The 19858-nt window shown below is 37.5% G+C and overlaps 1 long non-coding RNA gene across 1 annotated transcript; it reads right to left on the minus strand.

Annotated features, from left to right (window-relative positions):
- Positions 1-2206: 2206 nt before the first annotated feature.
- Positions 2207-14957, minus strand: LOC122241139. Its single transcript, XR_006221124.1, has 4 exons — positions 14836-14957; positions 13468-13659; positions 12229-12374; positions 2207-2714 (listed from the first exon to the last, which is right to left on the minus strand). It is a non-coding gene; the product is annotated as an uncharacterized LOC122241139 (long non-coding RNA).
- Positions 14958-19858: the final 4901 nt, after the last annotated feature.

A 19858-nucleotide genomic window follows, 5' to 3' on the forward strand; every position in this document is an offset into this window, starting at 1 on the left:
ATGCCAGATGCCTGGCTTTTGGCCAAAATTGGCTAATGTTATTTCACTGTACTATCCACCACAACATTTTCTGGGAAAGCACAGGTATCTTAATCTCTGAACCTTCCTCAGCAACAGGTCCTGAAGAGCAGCATTTCTGATACATTCTGCCATGTACCCTGTGTAATTTTAAAATGTTCAGAGAGCCACGCAGTTTCTATCAGGGAAAGCCGCTCTTCAAGACTGTGGTATGAACCAGTGATATAGCAACTTCTGTTTTACAACACAACTTGAGATCTGGTAAATCTGGTCTGCTGAAAGAATTCCCTCATGGTTAAAATATCCTAAGAAAAGAAGCAGTCCTGCTCTCTTCCTACTAAGCCCCTAGGTACCCAAATCTCAATTCTCTTGCCAGGAAGAGCAGTTAATTGTGAGAAAAACGTGTGTGTGTGTGTGTGTGTGTGTGTGCATACTTCGTGCATGTGTGTCTTTATTTCACTGTTAGGAGGATGAGATATTTTTACTTGTAAAGTGTAAACATAGAAAGAATGGCAAGTCAACAGGCTTATCTGTACCTTGGAGAATGTTCTTGATAGGTTCACTGCCATATAGTTTTAACACATATTATATAGTACATTAATGTTTAATTGTATCATTATTTATTTGTGTATGTAAATGTTGGTTGGGTTTTCCTTAGTATAGTTGACACACAATTTTACATTAGTTACACATTGTCTATTTTTAAATGCTTGCTTCTAATATGAAATTTGCTTTATTGAATGGTTATTGGTTACAATTTTGAGAAGACAATGATGGATATTTGTTTCCCCAAAAGAACATGCAATGGGAATGGAAGAAGTAAACCCTGAACCAGAAGGGAACTATCTTGTAGAAGAGTTTAGTATAAAGTTTTTTTTCCTGTCTAGGTCTTTCACTTCCAAAATCTGGATTCTCTTCCTATCTGAGAACCCAGTCAAAACAATTGGTTCCTTTCATCAACTCTCCTCGAGAACATACTCATTTTAAAAATGGATTGACCAGGGCATCTGGGTGGGTCAGTCGGTTAAGTGTCCAACTTTGGTTCAGGTCATGATCTCACATGAGTTCCAGCCCCGCATCGGGTTCTGTGCTGACAGTGTAGGACCTGGAGCCTGCTTTGGATTCTGTGTCTCCCTCTCTCTCTGCCCCTCCCCCACTCACACTCTGTCTCTCTCTCTCTCTCTCTCTCAAAAACAAATAAACATTAAATGAATGAATGAATGAATGAATGAATGAATGAATATGGATTGACTACAGGGGCACCTGAGTGGCTCAGTCAGTTGAGTGTCCAACTTTGACTCCAGCTCAGGTCGTGATCTCCTGGTTGGTGAGTTGGAGCCCCACATCAGGCTTGCTGCTGTCTGCAAGAAGCCCGCTTTGGATCTTCTGTCTCCCTCTCTTTCTGCCCCTATCCCACTCGCATTCTCTCTTAAAAAAAAAAAAAAAAAAAAAAATATATATATATATATATACACACACACACACACACATAAACATATATATGTATATATATACATATAAACATATATATGTAGGTATATATACACGTCTAAAACAAAAAACAAAAAACCCTACATAGATATTAAAAAGTGGATTGACCACAGAATGGGCGGCATCTATGACCCTAGAACATTGCCGTATGTGGAACAGGTCTTAATGGGTATAATTTCTTACTGCTGAATGACTGATAGATGGTTGTTACATGTCACTGTTACGTTCTTCATCACATTTCCTTTTAGAGCATCTAACTGGTTTACCACACTTGAATAGGAGTTCCTGCAACTGAATTTAACAGAATGTATCACAAAAAAAAAAAAAAAAAATTCAAAGTTACTTCCTTTTTCTGGCATTCATTTAGGTAGTGAGCCATGAATCAATGTTTATTAGAAAAACAGAGCTCCACATACAATGAAAATGTGCTTTTGTGGGTGGGAAAGCACATTTTTGCAAAGAAGACCATTATTTCAATATACAAATATTTGCAGAATCTGTCACCCCACAAATGCCTAATGAGATCACTACAAATGATTTTCAGATTGATTTTTACCATTTTGACAAGCTTTTACCAATATCACATGGCCATATTTTCTTCCACCCAAGCAGAGAGCCCAATCATGAATTGGAAGAATTCTCAGAATTTGGGTTTAAAGATTCCTTCACCAAGTATGCCCATTTTAGTATTGCGGTCTAAAGGGGTACAGATGACAAAAGGACACTTCTTAAATTGACACTTGTTTCATGGATTCAATGTTTTTTAGCACTCTGCAAAGTAAGAATGTGCTATCTTTTGTATATAAGATCTGCCATCAGCTGCTTGTTTTCAGAACTGTTAATAGGTTGTACTGAGTAATCTGCACTCTCTTTGTGACCCAGAAGAACGCACTGAGCTTGGAGGTACAATCTGTGACTCGGGGGCAGTTTTTTTCTGTCTAAAGCTAATAAAACCTGCACCCTTACCTTATTAGTGCTGTCCTCTCACCAACTGAGCTAACACCTCCGAAAGCAAATAGATAATTTGCACCGAGCCGTATTCACATCCAATTTCCAAACCAGCTCTTCCTGTGTCGCAGTGGAGAGGTACCTTATGGTGAAACTTTATAGAACTTTTAGTAGGTTTTATAGGCTTCCTTTTCGAGGTTTAGTGGAAAGGGGATCTTTGAAAAAAGTTGAATATAAAATTCAAAGGAAAAGAGAACCTGGCAGAAACATAAAAGAGAGTATTAATATTCAAACAGAGATGTCTTATTCTGTCTGTTTGTCATCAACATTAACACATTTGGTTAAAAAATGTTATTGAGTATCCATTTCATACACTGTTATTTAATGATGGATAAAACAAGTTGGGTCTTGCAAGATATACAGTCTAGCTGGGAACACAAATAAACAATAACAATTAAGCATCGGAAGGGAGTTCAGGGGGAAGTTACAGGATTCTGGGAAGGCTTTCTGAAAGTGTTAGCAAATCATCAAGGGCTGAAAGTTTTCCAGTCAGAAAGAGCCACTTTCCTTCCATTTTATTCAAATATATTTCTCTGTACTGTCTTAAACACCACATTTAATTCTGTATTCTAACTCTTTACTCCTCTTTTGCCTTCTTTATTGTTACAAAGGTCTTGGAAAATAAAGTATTTAAACTGAAACCTTTTAGGTGTTTGAAGTAATTTCCATAAGCCCTCCCTAGGAAATTAATAAGTAATGCTATCACCTTTGTAGCAGTGAGAAAATTAAGGCAGAGTGAGGGTAAGTTCTACTTGGTACTAGTTTCAGAGTCAAAACAATATTCCGGGTTCCTTGACTCCCAGTCAAACAGTGTCTTCCTTTGGCCTCAAGCTTTATACATCTTGCTTATTAATCATTAAGAGTTTTTGGTTGACCAGGAAATTGTATTACTATAAGAGTTTTCGATGATGAAAGCTTTTAGAAAAATAAAAGTGAAAAATCCCAAACTAGTCCTTGGATAAAAGTATGCAAATACATGCCATTTAAACCAGAGAACGGGGCACCTGGGTGGCTCAGTCGGTTGAGCAACCGACTTCGGCTCAGGCCGTGATCTCACAGTTTGTGAGTTCGAGCCCCGCGTTGGGCTCTGTGCTGACAGCTCAGAGCCTGGAGCCTGCTTCTGATTCTGTGTCTCCTTCTCTCTCTGCCCCTCCCCCACTCGTGCTCTGTCTCAGAAATAAACATTAAAAAAAGATTTTTAAAAAAATAAATAAAAATAAACCAGAGAAGATACACAGCAGAAAGATGTTTTAAGTCAGTGACATGAATTTCAAAGAGTAGCTAATCAATTATGTGGTCCAAACTTTAAATGTTTTATTTGTTTATTTTGAGAGAGAGAGAGACACACACACACACAGAGAATCCCAAGCAGGTTCTGCGCTGTGAGCACAGGGCTGTACACAGGGCTCAACCCCACGAACCACGAGATTATGACCTGAGCCAAGATCAAGAATCCTGTGGACCAAACTTTAAAAAGCCTTACTTAGGGGCACAAGGATGGCTCAGTCGGTGAAGCATCCAGCTCTTGATTTCAGCTCACGTAATGATCTCATGGTTTGTGAGATCGAGCCCTGCATTGGGCTCTGCACTGACAGCATGAAGCCTGCTTGGGATTCTCTCTCTCCTTCCTTCTCTGCTTCTCCCCCATACGCCCCCATGCTTTAAAAAAAAAAAAAAAGAAAGAAAGAAAGAGAAAATCCTTACCTTACACAGACTATCTACAGCTAACTTCACCAATTTGTCTTAACTAATTTTACATTGTCTAGTTATGGCTAATTATTCATAGGCTGGTCATACATCCCACTTTGCCTGGGATGGTCCCAATTTATACCAATTGTCTGTCATAATTAAAAATAGCACCCCTTTCACTTGAAAAGCACCAAGTTTCAATAATAAATTATATGATCACCCTAGTTATTCACCATATTCTGGTAAAGTGGGTTGAAAATAACAGGATTGTACCTCCCTAACTCACTCCTACTGTCTGCTGTATGTCTTCTCATCATCTGTACATAATCTTGAATACCTCCCAGATAAGTGTCATCGTGACAGAATAGAGGAGGAAAAAGAAGGAATGCAGTCTGCTCAAATGTTCTCCAAGTACTGGGGGCAAAATCACCTCCAAGTCATTTGGTAGGAGTACACTGGTCTAATTCTTTTAGTTAATCACTGTATTTTGGTTGTTTTGTTAAGTTAGGCCTGATTGATTGCAAGAGGGCATGGGCAGGTGGTGAGCATTTGGCCATTTGGTCTTGCTGTTAAATGTTCCATTTGTAGGGTCCAGACATTTGCTAGCCATATTAATTGTTAAAGTCAAGTTTAGAAATGTGAAAACAGAAGAGAATATGTTCTTTAAGAATTGGTTCTTTATTCTCATCGTACTTCCTGTATCTGATTTATAGATTTTTTTCAAGTATGGCAAATAAATTTGGTAGATAAAAGTTGAAAATAAAATATTTAAACTTAAATATTAATATGGTTTTGATTTTGGGTAATCATATGCTCACAAAGCTAGAAGAGTCATTGGTGAACTGTATATCCTGCTACCCTAAAGCATGACTGCAGATTATAAAATATCTCAATTGTCAGAGGAAAATATAAAGAGGATTTTTTTTCTTTTTACTTACCATTCTGTTTTTAATTTGTACTTCTAAATTATCCTTATCTAGGAAATCTTTCCAGGGCTCAACATAATGCCTTATAACTAATACTCAAAGAAATGTTTATCAAGTGAACAAATGAAAGTATTCTTCACATCTTCACAGTTATCTCAGATTTCTAACATATATAATACCATAAGGTAAACTATATCCTGGATTTAAAATAAAAATATTTGCTTATCTTCTCATAATTCAAGGATATATTAAGATCTGCATGTCTATGTGAATTCCTTTCATAAAAGCAATAACAAATTTTCAGGCAGAAAACCTATAATTCCCCTCCGGTTTCACTATAGTCATGTTGATGTGCTTCCTTCTGAAATAATCAGTGCCTTTAAAAAAAGGAAAAACAAAAAAACCCAGCATGTAGTGATTAGAATATGCATTCTGTGAATGGTACCAAACCTTTTTGTGAATCAAATTCTTTCAATTCTCAAGAGCTTCCCTAACCAGGCATAGATTCAAGAAATTTCTCAGTGATTGCCTCGCTTACTAGAGAATGACTGAAAAAGAACATACACTAAGCCTCCAGACTCTGACAAGCTTTCTGAGGGCACAAATAATCGAGACAATTTAAGAAACTACTTTTATTCTAGTCTATGAATGGGAGTATCAACGTATCATTTCCTTCTCTCTGTCCCTCTATAGTCCTAAGGTATTCATAAATATTTTATCTTTGCCTCAACTCATTTAATTTGTTTATTATATTTATCCGGGTAGAACTTTAGTCTGAAACTGATTTGATATATGTGGTGTTCAGGCCATACTCATTTATTTTATATGTATTTATTGAGTCACTATGTTGTGCCAGGTACTGAAGTTGATGTGAGAATACAATAAAAAATGAACCTGACATTGTCCCTCCCATAAGGATATCACAGTCAGAGAGGGGAGGAATGTCAATAAATAATTAAGATAAATACTGTGTGGCTCAGACAATAAGAAAGAGCTGATCAAGGCACAGTGATGACACAGAGAAGAAAGTGATTCATAATGAACATTGTGTGAAATTGTAAAATAAATCTTCAGAGATAGATGAGTAAACTGAATCTTTAAGAATTACTAGAGTTAGCCAAGTAAACATAGTTCATGAAGACCATTCCAGATAGAGGACATTCAAAGGTGCATTATAGGGATAAGCATCTGGAAATCACAGAGAAATTATCTTAATATTTAAGTAGCATTTTCCTTTAGAAATGTATGTCTTATGTGCTTTCTGTGCATATTATAAAACATTTGATCCTTTTTGACCATTCTCTTTAAGTAAATTAATATCCAAGCTGAGATGCCCTTCATTTCTTATTCAGTAATGTAGGCAATAAATTCTCATGAAGGCATTACTAATCCCAACTCCAAATTTAAAACATCATTTTTTATACAAATATGTTTGTCACCAAAACAAGTAGCCAGAGTTGGTACTGGGTCGTCTTCCATCCCCATGAGTCTCAGTCTATGAAATGGAGGCTGATACTCCTTTTGAAAAACATGTTAAGTAAATATATTGTCTCTGTACAGGAACTTCCGGATGTTATAAATTGTAAACCTCTGAATGAGATATCGTATCTAGAAACCCCCGATATTAACAACTGTACAGGTATTCCTCTACATGGAGATATTTATTTTTTTTAAAAAAATTTTTTTTAACATTTTATTTATTTTTGAGACAGAGAGAGAGAGAGAGCATGAACAGGGGAGGGTCAGAGAGAGAGGGAGACACAGAATCCGAAACAGGCTCCAGGCTCTTAGCTGTCAGCACAGAGCCTGACGCGGGGCTCGAACCCACAGACTGAGAGATCATGACCTGAGCCGAAGTCGGACGCTCAACCGACTGAGCCACCCAGGCGCCCCATACATGGAGATATTTAAAGTGCCTTCCATTTCTAGGATACCATGACTGACTAATTGCCTTATGAACCCACAGAGGTTCTAGTTTATATCAATAACCCTCGCCAGGATACCCTGTGATACTCTGAGCGCTCAGTGTAACTCTCGTTATGACACATCATAAAGTCAGCCGAACTAAAAGGAAAGAATTCCCGTGAATAATGACCTCACCTGTTAGCTCATGGGTTTTTTCTAGTCAGAAAACAAGTTTCCTGCCTAAAGCTGAATGGCTGGGCTAAATACGGCAAGGTTGTAGGAAATCCCTAAACCAAGAAGCAAGCACAATCTAGGAAAGCTACTGCCCTGCCAAAATGTAATGTGTCTTTGTAAGTCAATTTTGAAATCAGACTCTCAAGAAAAGGAAATGCTACTTCATGTCACAACATCTGCTAAAGTGCATTTACTTCCAGCAGAAACAATAGGACAACTCCACTTGGCACTTATCTTACTGAAAAAGGCCGAATTGCTAAAAAAGATGCAACACCATAAATAGACATGGTAAGGGTTTGTCCACTCCAATGAAGGGGTTTCTGTGCACTCTGCACTTTTCCATGCCCCCTGCATCTCCTCACTCCTGTAATAAGTAAGCAAATAACTAAATAAGCAAATGAGCAAAACTACTAAAATGACGGAACCTTAATATAACCTTTTCAGCAAGAGATAAAAAGCGTTATCGATTGGTGACTGCTGAAGGACATCGTTAAACTCTCAACGTTCGATTTCATTTCTTCTTCTCTTATTTTATTTATTTATTTATTATTCGGTCGCCCACAGGCATCTCTGTACTGACTGACCCTGCTAGTTCAACTATTAAAGAATTTCCCTCTCCAAGGAGGCCTGATGTAAACATGATAATCTGTTTGGCGGCTCCTATGATGGGCCATGAATAAAACATACGACAACCCAGTTGGAGTTCAAGCAGTTCACTACTTGTTACCAGAGAGAATGTTTGGAAGCTCATGGAACGCTTCACCATGCTTGATCCCAGAGGCCCGAAATCCCATTCTTGGTTCAGATTAAGCCACGAGAATTGTCTCTAACTATTGGCCTTCTGGTCAACCACCCTACAATATCTTGCTAAACAGACCTGATGCTAGGGATTGGATCCCTAGCATCCTCTAATTGTGGCAGAAAGCAAGTCTTTGCTTTTAGCATGTATGTACTGTATCCTTGACGACAACAACAACAACAACAAAATGTTGACTAGGTGAGATTTTGAAAAAGAAGTCTGAAGACCAGAATGAAAGAGCTAGAAAGAGCTAGAAAGCAGCTATATCTGTTGTATGTAACAACAGTGCCCACACAGAAATCAAAATGAAAGATACCTACGTGCTTCTGTATAACAGCAAAAATAAGTGATTGGAAATTTTTTGCCCTTGATTACCTGTATAACTATAAAAAGAAAGGGTTGTGCTATAATCGCTGCACTAGCAAATCAAAGAGGCAAAACCTGTCCCTGCTTGGGTGGATGCTGTTGGGTGGATAAAATCAGAGAGGAATTATTTAATATGACCTTTCCTACACAACAAGAGAACAATTGTTGTTATAATTCAGGTTTGTTTTTAAAGCAGGGTCATTAAAAAACTGCTTATAACACATTTTTTTCCTGGAAATCTCTCCCTTCGTGCACTGTCCTTGGCCATTAATTCTCTAATTATGTTCCTGCATATATTTAATTTTTGATCTCCTGTAGAAGGAACCATAAAGTGAACACTTTATATAAAGACGGTTTTATATTGCTATGTAACAGCTGCTATTGACAGAACAACTTTCCTGGGACTGTCTTTTGTCTGTCAACAAGTTCTCCTTATCATCTCTGACACACTTTGTACTTTTTACATGGTTGCCATTATTCTTTATTTCAAGGAAAAAATTAAGCGCAATGCTGAGCACTGGCAACATTTGGAAATTTAAAGTGCATTTTTGCATTCCTAGTATGCTTTAAAGTAAGTGTGATTTGGAGAGTGCGTGTGAGTGTGTATGGTTTCTGTAAAATTCAGCATTCTACAAAGAGCACTGCCAACATACAGGGGCATAATGAATGTAAAATAATAAGTTAACGTCCAGGACACATCTACTTTAAAAATATTATAAATAATAAAATTTGCATCTACTGCATATGTATAAGATCTAGTCTATATTATTTATGCACCTCCGTTGTAAGATTTAGGTGACTTAATTTAAATATACTGTCTAACTCTCAGTAAATCATTATTGGGGAAAAAAAAAGTTGGATTTTAAAAACTTTTTGAAATCATAATGAAATCTCTTTTGAACAATTCTTTGAAAAAAATCTACATCTAAATACTCCTTATAGTATTTGGTGAGAAAATTATAGTAGCACCTGACTCATCAGCCTCACCCTGAAGTATGATGTTCCACATAAGCAAATTTTTCTGACAATTGCAGTTTACCCCCTCCTGTATTTTATGAAAATCAAATGAGACAAAATATAGAAAAGTGCTTTATAAATGTTAAAATGTATTATAATGGATACTATCTATATATCCAGTATGTTACAAACTTGCTTTTCCTTTTTTTTTTTCATTTTTGTTTATTTATTTTGAGAGAGAGAGAGAGAGCATGAGCAGGGGAGGAGCAGAGAGAGGGAGACAGGAAATCCCAAGCAGGTTCCGTGCCGTCATTGCAGAGCCTGATGCAAGGCTCAAACCCACGAACCATGAGATCATGACATGAGCCAAAATCAAGAATCAGACGCTTAACTGACTGAGCCATCCAGGTGCCCCTACAAATTTGCTTTCAGATAATTTATTTGTAAAAATCTTTCCAAAATATTTATTTTCCTGCCTCCTTAAGCAACATATATGAAATAAAAATTTTCCTGTATTTAAAAAAAAATGTTTATTTATTTTTGAGAGGTTGGGGGATGGGTGGGGGCGGTGCAGAGGCTCTGAAGGGGGCTCTGGGCTCTGAGCTGACAGTAGATAGCCCAATGCGGGTTCGAACTCAGAATCATGATATCATGACCTAAGCTGAAGTCAGATGTTTAACCGACTGAGCCATCCAGGTGCCTCTTGCCCTGTATTTTTTAATGGAGATGCATTAATTATCAACAGTAATTGTAGGATTCCGAAATTTTACAAAGGTACCCTCTGCAATATCTTGCCCTTGATAGAGGCTCCACGTGGTTATATTCTTGTTGGTGCTGTTCTGTTCTTTTAGTTCTTTTAGTTCTTTTATGGGTAAGTGTTCTGTCCTCTAGCTCTGTGAAGGTATCAGTCCAGTTGGCTTTTTTCATGCCCTCTTTATTCTCCTCCCTTCTTTTTCTTTCTACTTTACTACCTGAGTCTGCTGTGGTTTAGGAAAACAGATAAACAATCCCCTTAATCGTGTCTGAACAGGAAATAGGTCCGGGTGAGGATCCAGTAGGTGTCTGTAAATTTTGGCAGATGTGTTTCAGTATAAACTTTTTGGAGTTTATATTCAGGCTACCAAATGTAAACTCATTGAACAAGTATTTATTGAGTGGCCAGTGTGTTTCAGGCACATAATTATACAGACACAGCCCTTGTCTTCAGAAAGCTTACAGCCTACTTGGAGAGACGCACATAAACCACATGATTACCCAAATATTTAATTGGACCGGATGGATGCTATGAAGAAGAAATGCAGGATGCTCTGAGCACACTTACAAGAGGGCACCTGAGCTAATCTAGGAAGGCTTCCTTTTAAACTGAGACCTGGAAGAGGGGTGGAATTAAGGGTGCCAGATAAAGAAAATAGCATATAAGGATATTGTGTAGTGTTCACAGAATCTTTCTTTCTAGAATCTTCTAAGTAGGTGAAATGGTTAATTTTAAAGACCTCTTAATAAACAGGTAGTTTACTACATAATTTCTTTCAAGGAATTTTCAAAATTCCTTTGACGATTGGCTGTAATTCAACTTACTTTCACCTGCTTCTCCTTCTGGACCTTGGAGGTATTCTTCTCTCCATCTCAAGGCATTTGCTATTTAATTGTGGAGTATGGCTCTTCTGTAACCAGCCACTTTTTCTGCCTTACCTTGAGGACAAATTTTTAATTCCAGACTGTACTCGGCTCTCAATCTGACCATAGAACTCCCACTGACGGCAGTGAGAGCTGTGCCTGTATATCTAGGAAAGTACACTGCCCTCTGTGTCACTGTCAGACTCCTCTGGCACAGAGCCTGGAAGCCCGAGTGTATGTGTGAGTCTCTAAGGAAACGTCCCTCTCTGCAGTGCCACACTAGAAATAGTGTGAATGGAAGCAGAGAAACTAGATGAAAAAGAAGGGCATGGCATCAGGACTGGTACCTATTATCCTGCCAACCACAGCAGTAGAAGGAGGGGTGGAAGAAATTGCAAGCATTTTTTTTTTCCAAGACTAGATTCTCTAGTTCACAAAATTGTCAACTTACAGCCACAGATAGATTTTTAATAATTACCATACTCGCTAACACACGCAAGGCCTGGGCTAGGGTACAAATGGAAGCCTGAACTTGGGACCAACCCTATTCCCTTCCCACCCCCTGCTCCGTTCTGTAGGGCAGGGGGCCTACCCAGCATGTGTCCAGCCTCCATCTCTGGCCTGCCCCCACTCCAGACAGCCACACCCTTAGGAGGACTGACCCAGGGAAGAGGCCCAAATTGGCCCTGGAAGTGGGCTTCAGGCCATTTGGACAGGGAATTTCTGGAAACACTTGTTCTTAACCACTCACTAAACTGTACTGCCTTAAATAATGGGGAAATACGTAGTGGTTTGAAATTGAACATACATGGGTTTTAAGGATGCAAGGGCCGTGCAACTTCGAAAACTTGCTTTTTAAGTCAGTGCTTCTCAGACTTCACGTGCATGAGAACAATCCAGATACCATGTTAAAATGCAGATCTCGAGTCAGTCCATCTGGGGTGGGGCTCCAGATTCTGCATTTCTTACAAGCTCCCAGGTGATCTGGGTCTAGAGTCCACACTTTGAGTCACAAGGCCTATGCAAATATTAATGGTTTCAGTTGTCTATGGGGGTGTTTGTGTGTGAACATGCTGTTGCTTCGGGATGGGAAGTTTTAACAGTGAGTGTAAGAAAGAAAAATCACATGATACCGTGAGATTAGAAGACCCAGCTTTTAGATTTACCATTGTTAAGATTCTTGTTTCAGATGTGTCCCAGACAAACAGCCTTCCATACCTATTCCTTCTCTGTATGAATCCGATATCAGTGATGTCACCAGGTCTTATCCTTGAACTGGGCTCTCAAGTGTTGCTTCAACAGCCTTCTAAAATCTTACGGATTTCTAAGATACATATTAGAGCCAGTGGAAGACTAAACGTCTCCTGGTGCAGAAAAGAAATTTTGATTAGATTTAAACAGCTGCCATCTCTGAAATTTCCCTCTCTAAATCATCTTCTGCTTTCAGCAAGCTCTTACATGTTGCTTTCTTGGATGGATGCTGCGATTGGTACACCTCTAACTATTCATGTTAACTGGGACCTGTGACATGGAGCTGATATATATTTTAGAACATCTTCACCAGCTTAAAAAGGCACTTGGCTTAGAGAAATTTACTCTGGTATCTTCTTTGCCACAATAACTCTATTTCCTTGGATTAAACAAAATTCAATTATACGAAGTAGGGCAATGATGTCACAGGTCGCACTGCTGAAAGCAGGCTTGAAACTATCACAGACAGATAGCTTTCGTTTGACTTAGAGGAAATGCGATCTAAAGCACATATGTTTTCAGAAGCAGCTTAATCTCAATCATCAAGGTCCCTGGGCTTATGAGAAATGGCAATTTAAAATGTTGACATTAACAAAGATTACGTAATGGAAAATTGACTAATGTTTTAAGGATAAATCTATTTCTAGATTGTGTTATTCTGCATTTTTAAAATAAAATGTGAAATATTCTGCTGGGTAGTGGACCAAACCTCCCCCTGAGAATTTATAGATTATTAACTGAAATGGCAGTTTTCTTGTTAGTCATGATCAAAGCGATTTGGGAATGTCTAAAAACATGTGAAAGTTGATTACACATTTTATTACTGGCACCACATTGACTGGCCACCCATATGATGGAGCAATTGTGACTGTGGATTAGTTCCAACTAGCCTCAGGGAAAGAGCACACTGAGTTGAGACCTTTAGAAAGCATTTATTTGCTTGCCTCATTTAATCAAGTGACTTTTATAATTTTCCAGCTTTTACCCTTATTTATTTCACATAATGAGAAAGAAAAAAATAAATATCTTATTTCTGGCATTGACACAAAAGATACCCACCATTTAAAATGTCATCTCAAGACACAAATACCTATCTTTTTCAAGAAATTTATCTGTTTTGTTGTTCAATGAGACAAAACATGCTTAAACACAAGAATTCTACTTGATCTTAAAGTAACCAATATTTGTCTTCAGAGTCATACTTACCTCTCAAAATCCTCTCCATTTTGGAAGACCAGGAAAATCCCTTCTCTTCCAGAAAATCTGTATTCCTCTAGTCAGAATTACTCTCTCACTCTCCTATACTCTGGCAGCAGAATTACGCACATTTACGAATAAGTCCTTTATAGAATCTTTACGGAGTGCAACTAGATACGTTTGGTACTAGAAGGTGAGCTCCTGGAAAACAGAAATAATTATTCATTACTTATTTTTTATTTAATGTATTTAATTCATTTAAATTTAAGTGTAATACATTTGTTTAAGTGTATGTTTGTTGTTATTTTTCCGAAAGAGCATAACCCCAGTGCTTTCTCATAATAAACATACATTGTACAATGCTCGAATTGAAACTTCCTGATTGTCAATGACTGTAGATGAGTGAATTGTGGATGAATTAATTAAGATCACCAAATCATCATACTGACTTTTTACGAAATAATCTATGGTAAATGATTATTATAAAGTATTAGAGCCCTGGCAATACGTCAAAATTTAACATTTGAACACAATTTGGATAAAATAAAATCACATTTTAAAATATGTTTTGTGTCTTTAATATGGAAATTTTAAAATTTAACGTTGTTTTATTTTTAAAAATTCAGGGAGCATTTACCTCTCATAAATAAATAAATAAATAAATAAATAAATAAATAAAATCATGTATATATAATGCATAGCTCATAGGATTTCTATTGCTGTTATTTCAAGATACTCCACTTGTATTCAAAATACTATTTGTAGTTTACAAAACAGTGTGCCACTCAAACTAACACATAAATAAACAACACATCCAGTGATCATTTCTGTATACTGTTCACTATTGTAGGAAACTAAATAAGACAGGCCACTAGAGAATCAGAGCCAACATTAATGCTTAACCCCTGGCTCACGTTTTAATTTTTCATTTATTGCAATAAAATATATAGATTTATATATTTTCTTTTCTGCTTTTCTTTTTCTTTTAATGGGTGACCTTGGCAACTTTTCCATTTTCCCTATTTTTAGAAGATTGTTAACAAGTCCACAGGCATCAAGAAAATATACTCTCTGGAGTATTAGAACTCAAGAAATAACATAATGACAATCTACTCCTCCAGTTCAGAGAACCCCTCTACAGTGGCATTAAGAGGCTTTCAGATGAAAAAATACATAAATTAGTCATTTAAATTCAGGCACTGAAGTGAGAAAAACTTGGGTTTACCAACCAGTTCTACCACTTACTAGTTGAATGACCTTGAGAAAGATATTTCATCTCCTTTAGATTCAGTTCCTTAATAAGGAACAATGGAGATGATAACAAGGCCTACCTACCCTAGGTTGATTGGAGGATTCTAATCCATGTAAAGCACTTACCACTGTGCCTGGCAGAGAGCCCATCCTGAAACTGACGTTGCATGGTGTCATGGAAAGATCTCTTCCTGAGAGCCAGACCTTGCCATCCATCAGCTAGTCAGGCACGTGAGCTTGTGAGCCTGTTTGTCTCCTCACCAAGTGTTTCTGTTTTTGTTTACTCCAAGCAAAAGGAGTTACCAGATTGTAGCAATTAGAAGAGAAAGTGAGACCCCTCAAAGTCAGAGAAAGAAAATCAAAGCAAAGACTTAGTCACTAAATCTTCCAGAAGGAAAGAGAAAGAGGAGCTAAAGCTTGATGGATTACATTCTGAATTCAGTTTCTTAAAAAGGAATTTTTTGTGGTAAGGGACAATGGAAAGATACCAAGTTACAATACAAACCCAAGGGCAAGCCTCATGGAAATCAAAGACAGTGACACTACAGGCACATTGTAGAATAAGGGAATGTTTGAAAAGAGAGGGCTCTGTATTTACCATTTTGCTTGATCTACATATCAAAAGCATCCTCCAACTGTATATAGAAGATCCTGGCAGGAAAATGTTTCATATGAAAAATAAAAAATAAAATAAAATAAAATAAAAAAGAAAGAAAGAAGAAAGTGCTGGAGGCCATGTCATTTTTTTTTTCATCGTATTCTCTTTCATGGATTTCGGGCCAGGTGCAAGTAGCTCATGCAAAGGAATACCTTCCCAATCACCACAAAAGCAAAAGAAGATACTGGAAAATACAGCATCCTCCGTACTTAAAATGAGATAACCTAACTGAGAACTAGAAACGATCAGGGAAAATTAAGTGGCTACTGCATGAAAAAGCACACCTTATTTTTTTCCATCTAATAGACTATTATGTAACAAGTAAAAGCCCACTGTGCTTGCTAGGAAAAAAGAAACTTTTGCTCAGCTAACTATAGAAATATTTTTATTTGATAATATATTTTCCTAAGTTCTTTTGAATCAGTAATATGGAAACACTGAAAGTCAAATCTCCAATGAGTTGAAATCAAGTGATTAGCTATTTGAAAACCTATTATTCTACCCATGCATTAGGCCTCATCTGTATAGCAGAACCCTTTACAGCAAAAAAAAAAAAAAAAAAAAACTTAGCTAAGAGATGTCAAATTTTTTTTTTTTACTACAAACCAGTTAATAGGAGTTTAAACTTATTTTCTGGTATGTTGCTGTTTAGCAGCAAAAAAAAAAAAATCTAAAAATTTTTAAGAATTAAAAAAAAGAAAATAGTTCGGTTTTAGGAAAAAGAAATGATTTCACTCAAAATGAAAGGCTCAAATTTGTCATAACACTCCTTAGTCAAATGTGTGATTTACTTTGATTCAAAATTAATTTCAGGGTTTTCACAGGGAAATTTCATTAATGCTACTTACACAATTATTACACTTACAGAAATGTGTGGAGAATACACTGGCTTTTATAAGACTCCGATTCTAATCCTGACGCGACTGTGTTCTAGTTGTGATACTAGACAACTGTCTCACCCTTCCCTAGTTCCATAAAAAATAATGATAAAACTCCCTATTGTTTATGTCCCATTGTTACTGGGAGATTTGAATAAGCTAACATATGGAAATGACTCATTACAGTTCCTGAAATATTTGAAGAGGAGGAACTGTTAACACCCTTTCTCCATAAGAGCACCACCATTGAGACAACTGTTCAACTTGACCTTCCTCTCCCACATTAGTTGTATCAGTTGTATTAGTCATCAAGTCCTTCATGTCTACCTCCTAAATATCTCTCGATTATATCTTTTTCATCTTCCCTTCCACTTCCCAAGTAAATCCCTTCATTCATTTCCTTACGCCTTGACTAAAATAACAACCATGTAATTCACTCTTACCTACAGACTCAACCACTGCCAACCCATTCTTTATGCAGAATTCTTTCTAGTGGAATAAATATAATTATATTATTTTCTGCTTAAAACTATGACTTCCTGATGCCCATAAATAGAATTTAATTTCCCTAGAGTGAGTTAAAAAAGGCATTTACAATTAGTTAGTTCAACATCATCTTCTATTTATCACATACTCTATGTAATAAGGCCACTACACTATCCTTTTCCGTGGACTTCTATCTTTGCACTCACTGTTCCCCTTACCTATGATGTATTTCCCACCCTCTGACAGTGGACAACTATTCATCTTTAAGACACAGCTGAAATGTCATCTCCCACATGTCGCCTTCCCAGAGCACACAGGAAGAATTTATCATTCCTGTAGGACTTATTTCCATTATACCACACCACATTTTATTAATTGCTTGTTTACATGTCTGTCTCTACACTAGACTAGGAGCTCCACTGCACAGCACAGAGCTAAGAATGTGGTAGATAATATTTGATAAATATTAACTGAATTAATGATTGAGGACAATAATAAAAAAAAATTGATGTTACAATAGGTCTGCCCATGAACTAAAGTCCCAAATTTGCAAGTGCCTTTTTATTTTTACTATATATTTGTAGCTTCTGTCCACACAGAAGTGGAATTGAGATCAGTATTTAGGGAAGTCAAGAAAAAAAAAACACCTTTTGAGTCAATTATATTGATGTTACAAGCAAATGTATCTTTAGCCTAAATTGTCTCAAGTTTAAATGTCTCAATTTACTCTGCTTGTTTAGACACAGCATGAACAGAGAGGTATTTTTGTTTTTCTTAGAAAAATACAAATTTTAGATAGCCTATTCTCTGCCTTTGCGTGCAGGCACAAAGGGAAGTGGGACGTGCGTGCAACAGCAAACTGACGTTTACATATGGATTCATCGCTGAGTCTCAAAGAGTTCTCATTCAGCACACTTTGCACCCTGGTTCCCCTTTCTACAAAAAAAAAAAAAAAAAAAAAAAGTACCTCTGCCCTGAAGTAAGTTGGTCTGAACAGTGACCCTTAATTTCTCTAGTCACCCAGGTTGCAAATTAATGAGGGGTTGCCAGTGTGTGACCACACTCCCCAGCAGCTGAGTATTCGAGTGATGGGCACTGGCCTGCCTTGAGGTTTTGAGTCCTGAAGTGCTGAAGGATGGAGGTCAGCACTGCGGAGTCTTAAAGCTGGTGGCAGCAGCAGCTCAGCCCAAGTAGAGGCGATTTTCTGGGAGAATGGTCAACCATTCTGCAGCATGGGCAGAATTCAAAGTTCCAAGGACCAGTGGCCACCATCGATTTGGGCTGAAAGTCTAGGCTTCAAACCTTGGTGTGGAAACAACGCTTACCTTGTGCTGAGATGAAAAACCATCCTTATCAACAATGGAGACAACAAATGTGTCTGGCAACCTTTTTCTAGGATCCGCACTGTTGGTGTCATTAAATTCATGAGTTTTCTAGTGTTCCTTCTGTACAGGGAGCTTCTATACTTTTTAATATTGTATAATTTTGTTCTGTTGGGTGAGGGTCTGAGTTCTTTAAGCCGCAAACTTAATTCTTCCCCAAACTGGTATTCTCCATGCAATTACCATAAACCAATACTGCAATAAAGGATAGTCTAAAAAAATAAAAAGTACCTCTATCTTTAGGATGCTGTGGATTTTAATGAGAAGATTCAATGGCATTTCTTTCTTTCTTTCTTTCTTTCTTTCTTTCTTTCTTTCTTTCCTCTCCTTTCCTCTCTTTCTCTTTCTCTCTCTCTCCCTTCCGCACTCCCCCTTCCTTTCTTCCTTCTTTTCCTTCCATCCTCCCCTCCCATCCTCCCCCTCTCTCCCTCACTTTCTTTCTTTTTTTCTTTCTTTCTTTCTTTCTCTCTCTCTTTCTTTCTTTCTTTCTTTCTTTCTTTCTTTCGTCAAGAAAATAAGAGAGAAAAGTAAAATGCCAAGGTGTACAACAACAGGAGTCCAGCTATAGTAATTAACTTCATTTTAGTGCCCAGCATAGTGCTGACAGTGAATAAATGTTCCTTGCTGGTGATGAAATGCTAAACATGAGAACCTGTGTTTCTGGTTCTACACTGTCTTAAAGCTGCTATTATTCAGCATTTATTAGATACCCACAGAGTATGAGGCATAAACATGACAAGTAGAAAACACACAGTCCCTAACCTCTAAATTACAAAAGACAGATGCACAGGAAAGTAGGTGGATCTTGAAATTGTTTCCAAATGGCTATTTGTAGGAGGATTTAGAGAGTAGGAAAACCAAAGGGAGGCAGGGTGGGGTGGACAGGACAGAGTGTTAGGAAATGGGAGGAGGAAGAGGAGTTAGTGTTTTCTTAAAAGGAACAGGGTAGGAAGTCAGACCAATTTCCAGAAGCATAAGAGTAAACGGGAGAGATCCACTGGTGATATTGAAGAACCCAAGGGAACAAGGAGGGAAGAGGGTTTTTCTATCGGCTCCCCATGTCCTCTTTGCTAGTAGGGACACTTCCTCTAGCTTCTCTGATCAGCAATACGAGAAAAAGCATGATTATTTTAAAGTAAGACACTCCCATGCTAAATGAATGGTCTTGTCTTTACTAGCCTCAGTTTCCTCATCTTCAAAATGGAACAATAATACTTCAAAGAATTCACCTAAGAAGATGAAGCATGTAAATGCCCCATACTGGTGCCTTGTACATCCTTTAGGAAGCAAATCCAGAGTTCTTGGAAACTTAGGCTAGTGTTCTAATCTCTGATCCCAATTTCCTGCTTTTTCTTTTCTTTCTCCTGTGTGTCAAAAAGGGTAAGATATCTTTTAGAAAAGAAGATGAAATTTAAACAAGCAATATTGGTTAGTAAATATGTAGACAGGATTTATGTTAATGCTAAGGCTTCATTTCTAACTGAATTTTGGGCCGGTGAGATTTTTAACCTAGTTAGTAATTTCTTTTTAGCAGTCAGATAGAGACCAAAAAAATCACAGTGGGAGCCTTGTAAAATGGCTCTTGGGGCCCTCAAGGGCGTTCTCTCAGTCTTTTCATCAACAGAGCTGGTCTATATCGTAAGTCTTATTTATAAGGAGGCTTTCAGGCAATTTCACACTGCTTTTCTCTGATGCAGCCCCAAAAACATGTAAACCCAAGGGATTAGTAGCGACTTAAAGGGAAA

The sequence above is a fragment of the Panthera tigris genome, chromosome C1, assembly GCF_018350195.1.
Source record: "Panthera tigris isolate Pti1 chromosome C1, P.tigris_Pti1_mat1.1, whole genome shotgun sequence".
NCBI lineage: Eukaryota > Metazoa > Chordata > Mammalia > Carnivora > Felidae > Panthera > Panthera tigris.